Source organism: Oncorhynchus keta, unplaced genomic scaffold (assembly GCF_023373465.1).
Source record: "Oncorhynchus keta strain PuntledgeMale-10-30-2019 unplaced genomic scaffold, Oket_V2 Un_contig_15132_pilon_pilon, whole genome shotgun sequence".
NCBI lineage: Eukaryota > Metazoa > Chordata > Actinopteri > Salmoniformes > Salmonidae > Oncorhynchus > Oncorhynchus keta.
In genome coordinates this window covers 89,771-98,044 of record NW_026279148.1, presented here as the reverse complement: position 1 = coordinate 98,044, position 8,274 = coordinate 89,771, and the positions used below count along the sequence as shown (strand labels likewise).

The 8,274-nt window shown below is 38.4% G+C and overlaps 1 long non-coding RNA gene across 2 annotated transcripts; it reads right to left on the bottom strand.

Moving 5' to 3' along the window:
* Window positions 1-3,596: 3,596 nt before the first annotated feature.
* LOC127918871 (uncharacterized) lies at window positions 3,597-7,961 on the bottom strand. Of its 2 annotated transcripts, none has more exons than XR_008101153.1 (3): window positions 7,946-7,961; window positions 7,848-7,903; window positions 3,597-6,807 (listed from the first exon to the last, which is right to left on the bottom strand). It is a non-coding gene; the product is annotated as an uncharacterized LOC127918871 (long non-coding RNA). The 2 variants fall into 2 exon arrangements; XR_008101154.1 differs by lacking the exon at window positions 3,597-6,807 and adding an exon at window positions 7,006-7,249.
* Between the last annotated feature and the right edge of the window lie 313 nt (window positions 7,962-8,274).

The following is an 8,274-nucleotide window of genomic DNA, read 5'->3' as shown; positions in this document are numbered from 1 at the left end:
GAGGAACTTATTCCAGAACGATCCAATGTAAAATATTACAAAAATTAAAGCCAACTGGGTGGAATATGGATGAAAATGCACCAACTTCTTCCTGAATCTCCAACACTGGAACCTAAAATAACCTGCGAAACTCTTTACTAAAGACTTAGTCATTTATGATTCTCCAAATTCTATTTTAAAAGAGGAAGCTAAATATTTGAAGCAAATGTTCTCTATTCTGTCTCATCCTCACCCTCTGAATGATGAGGAATCCTTTCAACAAAAAAGAAGAACCGTGCGAAGGCCAAATGACAGAGGAATACCTTTTTGAGGCTATTAAATCCTTTCAGTCTGGAAAAACCACAGGGCTTGATGGCATACCGGTAGATGTATATCAAGCCTTTTTTGATTTACTCAAAGCTCCATTGTTAGTTTGTTTTAACTACACCTATAGAAATTGTAGTCTGTCAGGTACTCAGCTGGAAGGTCTGATTTCACTATTATTAAAACAAGACCCACATGGTAAATATAAAGATCCAATCTATCTAAAAATAAACACTGAAGGCCCCTTAAACTTCAATGTTGTGATGCAAAAATACTAGCGAAATGCATAGTACTCAGAATTGAAAAGGTTTTACCAGGTATTGTTCATCCTGATCAGACAGGTTTTTTACATGGACGATACATTGGAGATAAACTACTAGAAATAATAGAAAACATGAAACATTGAAGAAGCCAGGCCTGGTATTTTTTATAAATTTTGAAAATGCCTTTGATAAAGTAAGACTGGATTTTATTTATAAATGCCAGGATTTTTGGGGGAGGGGGTCATTCTCTCATAAAATGGGTAAAAATAATGTTTCGCAACCCCAGGTGTAAATGAGTAAATAGCTGCTACTTCTGAGTTTTGAATTGTCAAGAGGAGGTAAACAAGGGTGTCCGCTGTCACCATATCCATTCGTTATGGCCATCGAATTGCTCGCTATTAAAATCAGATCAAATGACACCATTAGAGGATTAGAAATCCAAGGCTTAATAACAAAGATGTTTTCCGATGACTCAAGTTTTATGTTAAGTCTGCAAGCTAGATCCCTGAAATGTCTCATTTGAAGATCTCGATAACTTTTATGGGCTCTCTGGACTTAACCTTTTAGGGATAGTGGGCAGCATTTTCACATTGGATGAATTGCGTGCCCATAGTGAACTGCCTCCTACTCTGTCCCAGATGCTAATATATGCATATTATTATTACTATTGGATAGAAAACACTCTGAAGTTTCTAAAACTGTTTGAATTCTGTCTGTGAGTATAACAGAACTCACAGGGCAGGCAAACTTCCAAACAGGAAGTGGAAATTCTGGGGCTGGTTGATTTTCAACTCATCGCCTATTCAAATAAGATATGGATATGTTTGCACTTCCTACGCCTTCCACTGGATGTCAACAGTCAGTAGAACGTGGAATGAAGCCTCTAGTGTAATGTGGGACCGGATGGCAGCTATTGAAGTCACTGGTCTGGCAGAATGCCAGTCGTTATATTGCCTTGCGTTCTATTACTCTGTAGACTAAAAGAATGCTCCGGTTGGAACGTTATTGGATATATATGATAATAACATCCTGAAGATTGATTCTCTACTTAGTTTGACCAGTTTATTCGACCTGGAATATAACTTTTCGTCCGAGTTCGCCTGGACCAGCGAAAAAAAAGTAGCTAATTGGACACAGTAGTAATGGATATTATGGAACAAAACAACGATTCATTGTGGAACTAGGATTCCTTGCACTGCATTCTGATGAAAGATCATCAAAGGTAAGGGAATATTTATGATATAATTTCGTATTTCTGTTGACTCCAACATGGCGGAGAAATATATTTACTTCTGAGCATCGTCTCAGATTATTGCATGGTATGCTTTTTTCGTAACGTTTAAAAAAAAACACGACACATATCGGTTGCATTAAGAACCAGTGTATCTTTAATTATATGTATCTTTCGTCAAAGTTTATTATGAGTATTTCTGTTATGACGTGGCTCTCTGTAATTACTGTTATATGACATGGCTCTCTGTAATTACTGTTATATGACGTGGCTCTCTGTAATTACTGTTATATGACGTGGCTCTCTGTAATTACTGTTATATGGCTCTCTGTAATTACTGTCTCTGTAATTACTGTTATATGAATTACTGTTATATGACGTGGCTCTCTGTAATTACTGTTATATGACGTGGCTCTCTGTAATTACTGTTATATGACGTGGCTCTCTGTAATTACTGTTATATGACGTGGCTCTCTGTAATTACTGTTATATGACGTGGCTCTCTGTAATTACTGTTATATGACGTGGCTCTCTGTAATTACTGTTATATGACGTGGCTCTCTGTAATTACTGTTATATGACGTGGCTCTCTGTAATTACTGTTATATGACGTGGCTCTCTGTAATTACTGTTATATGACATGGCTCTCTGTAATTACTCCGGATATTTTGGAGGCATTTCTTAACATGGCGCCAATGTAAACCGAGATTTGTGGATATAAATATGCATATTATCGAACAAAACATAAATGCATTGTGTAACATGATGTCATATGAGTGTCATCTGATGAAGATTATCAAAGGTTAGGGATTAATTTGATCTCTTCTGCTTTTGTGACTATCTTTGGCTGGGGAAAATGGCTGTGTTTTGGATTTGGTGGTGATCTGACATAAATATTTTAAAATTACTCTTCACTGACGAGTCGCGGTTTTGTCTCACCAGGGGTGAGCTTGTTGCCACCAGCCATACTGCTCGTTCTGTGCATGATTTCCTGAAAGACAGGAATGCCAGTGTTCTGCCATGGCCAGCAAAGATTCCGGATCTCAATCCCATTGAGCACGTCGAGGACCTGTTTGATCGGAGGATGAGGGCTAAAGCCATTCCCCCCAGAGGCAAATCTAGTGCAGTCCATGAGGAGGAGATGCACTGCATTACTTAATGCAGCTGGTGGCCACACCAGATACTGACTGCTTCTTTTGATTTTGAACCCCCCTTTGTTCAGGGACACATTATTACATTTTTGTTAGTCACATGTCTGTTGTTGAATCTTGTGTAAATATTTGTATGAACATATGTTAAGTTTGCTGAAAATAAACGCAGTTGACAGTGAGAGGATGTTTCTTTTTTTGCTGAGTATATTTATAGTTACTATCAGTTTTAGGATCATCTACCCAAAATATTTTTTCTTATTTTTTACTTTACCCAAAATGTCATGACATCAGTCATAGTCAAAATGTTGAAAACCTGTGATCGTCTAAATAAGAAATTGGTCCATTTAAACAGCAATGTGTCGAACCCTTTCAACAACAGGGAGATGTTACTGATGTGCTTTGTGTCTTCGACGTAAAAACAAGTTTTGGACTTCCACGCAAAATTACTTTACAATTTTTTGTTCAAGGAAGTGTGTAGGTCGGATTCTGTATCGTACAGCTATGAAAGTTATATATTTAGAACCACCTGTTCAATTGGAATCCAGCGACGTCTGTGTCTTCAGTGTCCGAGAACTGATTATTTTTTGTGTTCTGACTTGTAAAACAGGATGAATAAAATAATGTAAACATAGCAGTAATTACCAGGAAGCTCTACATTTGTTTTAAAATCACACAAAGATTGTTAAAACTGGCCTCAGGTTGAGGGATCTAATTAGGATTTACCCTTGTAGTAAGGATATTTTATCATGTGGAGGTTTCATTCAGGTCTATATTTAAATAAACACTCTGTCTTTGACAGGGGAAAGACCAGACTCCCAGGAACCAGAGCCAGAGACATCCAAACCAACAAGACGACACCACTGCTCCCACTGTGGAAAGGGTTTTAAACAGTTACGGGACCTGAAACAACATGAGAGAATACATACAGGAGAAAAGCCATACCACTGTGCCCAGTGTGGAAAGAATTTTAACCACAAAGGATACCTGAAACAACATGAGAGAATACACACAGGGGAGAAGCCTTACCACTGTTCCCAGTGTGGAAAGAGCTATAACCAGAGAGGATACCTGAAAAAACATGAGAGAATTCATACAGGGAGGAGTTTTAACCAGAAAGGACACCTGATGCAACATGAGAGAATACACCCAGGGGAGAAGCCATACCACTGCTCACAGTGTGCAAAGAGGTTTACAAGGTTAGGGGGCCTGAAAATACACGAGACAATACATACAGGAGAAAAGCCGTACCACTGCTCCCAGTGTGGAAAGGGTTGTAACCACTTAAGTGGCCTGAAAAGACACGAGAGAATACACACAGGGGAGAAACCTTACCACTGCTCCCAGTGTGGAAAAAGTTTTACCCAGTTATGTAACCTGAAAACACACAAGAGAATACACACAGGGGTGAAGCCTTACCACTGCTCCCAGTGTGACAAGAGTTTTAAGGAGTTAGGTAACCTGAGAAGACATGAGATAAACCACACAGGAGGTAAGGATGTAGACTGTTGAACAGTAGGACATAGGACAGATTTAGGCCTCTGAACACAAGGACATAGTAGAGGAGAATGCCCAATAAATTGTGGGGCAGTAGGATAGTAGTCCTTCTTTCGTTCTTAATGCGTTTGAGCCAATCGGTTGTAATGTGACAAGGTACGGGTGGTATACAGAAGATAGCCCTATTTGTTAAAAATATTAATTCAATATTAGGGCAAGAACAGCTCAAATAAGCAAAGAGAAACAACAGTGTATCATTACTTTAAGACATGAAGTAAGTCAATCCGTTTCTTCATGTGCAAAACCATCAAGCGCTCTGATGATCGCCACAGGAAAGGAAGACCCAGAGTTACTTCTGCTGCAGAGGATAAGTTCATTAGAGTTACCAGCCCCAGAAATTGCAGCCCAAATAAATGTTTCACAGAGTTCAAGTAACAGACACATCTCAAAATCAGCTGTTCAGAGGAGACTGTGTGAATCAGTCCTTCATGGTCGAATTGCTGCAAAGAAACCACTGCTAAAGGGTCACCACTAAGAATAAGAGACTTGCTTGGGCCAGGAAACACAAGCAATGGACATTAGACCGGTAGATATCTGTCCTTTGGTCTATTGAGTCCAAATTTGAGATTTTTGGTTCCAACCGCCATGACTTTATGAGATGCAGAGTAGGTTCCTCTCCACATGTGGTTCCCACCGTGAAGCATGGAGGAGGAGGTGTGATGGTGCTTTGCTGTTGACACTGTCAGTGATTTTATTTCAAGTTATTTTATTTCAATTGGCACTTAACCAGCATGTGTAAGGGCTGTTTGACCAAGAAGGAGAGTGATGGAGTGCTGCATCAGATGACCTGGCCTCCACAATCACCCGATGTCGATCCAAATGTGATGGTTTGGGATGAATTAGACCGAGGTTAGGAAAAGTGGCCAACATCAGCATGTATTGGAAAAGGATTCCAGGTGAAGCTGGTTGAGAGAAAGCCAAGAGTGTGCAAAGCTGTCATCAAGGCAAAGGGTGGCAATTTTGAAGAATCTAAAATATATTTTGATTTGTTTAACACTTTTTTTTAGTTACTACATGATTTAGCGTGTTATTACGTAGTTACGATGCCTTCACTATTATTCTACAATGTAGAAAAGAGTAAAATAAAGAAAAACCCTTAAATGAGTATGCGTGTCCAATCTTTTGACTGGTGCTGTACATTAAATCCCCTGGCAAACGCTCCAGTGGACATTCCTGCAGTCAGCATGCAAATTGCCCACTACCTATGTGACATCTGTGGCATTGTGTTGTGACAAAACAGCACATTTTGTGGCCTTTTATTGTCCCCAGCACAAGGTGCACCTGTGTAATGATAATGCTGTTTAATCAGCTTCTTGATATGCCACACCTGTCAGGTGGATGGATTATCTTGGCAAAGGATAAATGTTCACTAACAGGGATGTACCACTGCTCCCATTGTGGAAAGAGTTTTAGCCGGTTAGGAAGCCTGAAAGCTTGTGACCGAATACACACAGGGGAGAAGCCTTACCACTGCTCCCATTGTGGAAAGAGTTTGAACATGTTAGGAAGTTTAATGAGATAATACACACAGGGAGAAGTGTCACGGTGCTGACTTTTGCCCGTCGCCTGCAGCATAGGCCTCTATCCCGTCCTCTGGCTGGGCAGACTTAGGATTTTTGTCACTTCGGTGTAACAAGGGCCTAGGCGTGCGGCCCTACCAACTCTTCTATGTATTCGTAATGGCCCTTCGCGTGAGTTGGGTTTGTTCCTTCGTACACATTGTCACTCCCTTATTTGCCGGTCGGGTATGGGGCCTTGGATAGATGAGTACTCTTCCTATACTCCCTTACCTTGGGTCTTCTTCTCTTATATATCAATACCTAATAACTCATCTTCTGTTAGTTATTATGCTCGTCAGCTAGGAGTCACTGGGAAACTATATGTATTTGACTTTTCCAAAGATATATTATTGTCCACACAATGAAATATTCTTTAGTGCAATCACTTTAACCTATAACCAGGGTCACTTTCTGTTCAGTGAGAGTGTCAGAGGCGTTTGCTCTCCAGATCGTTAATCTGGCCTCGTTGTCAACGTTTCAAGCTTTTATTAAAGTCACTCTGTTTTTTGTCTTTATACACGTTATTACAATTCAATGGTTCTACAGTTTCCTAATACATCAATAATGCTCAATCAATCCTTAATGCGCTATACTATACAATCAACCCTTAATGCGCTATACTATACAATCAATCCTTAATGCGCTATACTATACAATCAACCCTTAATGCTCTATACTATACAATCAATCCTTAATGCGCTATACTATACAATCAACCCTTAATGCTCTATACTATACAATCAATCCTTAATGCGCTATACTATACAATCAAGCCTTAATGCGCTATACTATACAATCAAGCCTTAATGCGCTATACTATACAATCAATCCTTAATGCGCTATACTATACAATCAATATATACTATACAATCAATCCTTAATGCGCTATACTATACAATCAATCCTTAATGCGCTATACTATACAATCAATTAATGCCTAATGCGCTATACTATACAATCAATCCTTAATGCTCTATACTATACAATCAATCCTTAATGCGCTATACTATACAATCAACCCTTAATGCGCTATACTATACAATCAAGCCTTAATGCGCTATACTATACAATCAAGCCTTAATGCGCTATACTATACAATCAATCCTTAATGCGCTATACTATACAATCAATCCTTAATGCGCTATACTATACAATCAAGCCTTAATGCGCTATACTATACAATCAATCCTTAATGCGCTATACTATACAATCAAATCCTTAATGCACTATACTATACAATCAATCCCTTAATGCGCTATACTCATACAATCCATCCTTAATGCAATCAATCCTTAATGCGCTATACTATACAATCAAGCCAATCAAGCCTTAATGCGCTATACTATACAATCAACCCTTAATGCGCTATATACAATCAATCCTTAATGCGCTATACTATACAATCCATCCTTAATGCGCTATACTATACAATCAACAATCCTTAATGCGCTATACTATACAATCACTCCTTAATGCGCTATACTATACAATCAAACCTTAGTGCGCTATACTATACAATTAAATGCGCTATACTATACAATGCGCTATACTATACAATCAATCCTTAATGCGCTATACTATACAATCAAACCTTAATGCGCTATACTATACAATCAAGCCTTAATGCGCTATACTATACAATCACTCCTTAATGCGCTATACTATACAATCAAGCCTTAATATACTATACAATCGCTATACTATAAAATCAAGCCTTAATGCAATCAATCCTTAATGCGCTATACTATACAATCACTCCTTAATGCGCTATACTATACAATCAAACCTTAATGCGCTATACTATACAATCAATCCTTAATGCGCTATACTATACAATCAATCCTTAATAATACTATACAATCACCCTATGCTATACAATCAAACCTTAATGCGCTATACTATACAATCAAGCCTTAATGCGCTATACTATACAAACAATCACTCCAATCAATTCTTAATGCGCTATACTATACAATCAATCCTTAATGCGCTATACTATACAATCAAGTCTTAATGCGCTATACTATACAATCAATCCTTAATGCACTATACTATACAATCTAGCCTTAATGCGCTATACTATACAATCAACCCTTAATGCGCTATACTATACAATCAATCCTTAATGCGCTATACTATACCATCAATCCTTAATGCGCTATACTATGCCAAGTAATATTTGCAAAGGTAAAAAGCTTAACACACTTCTTTAT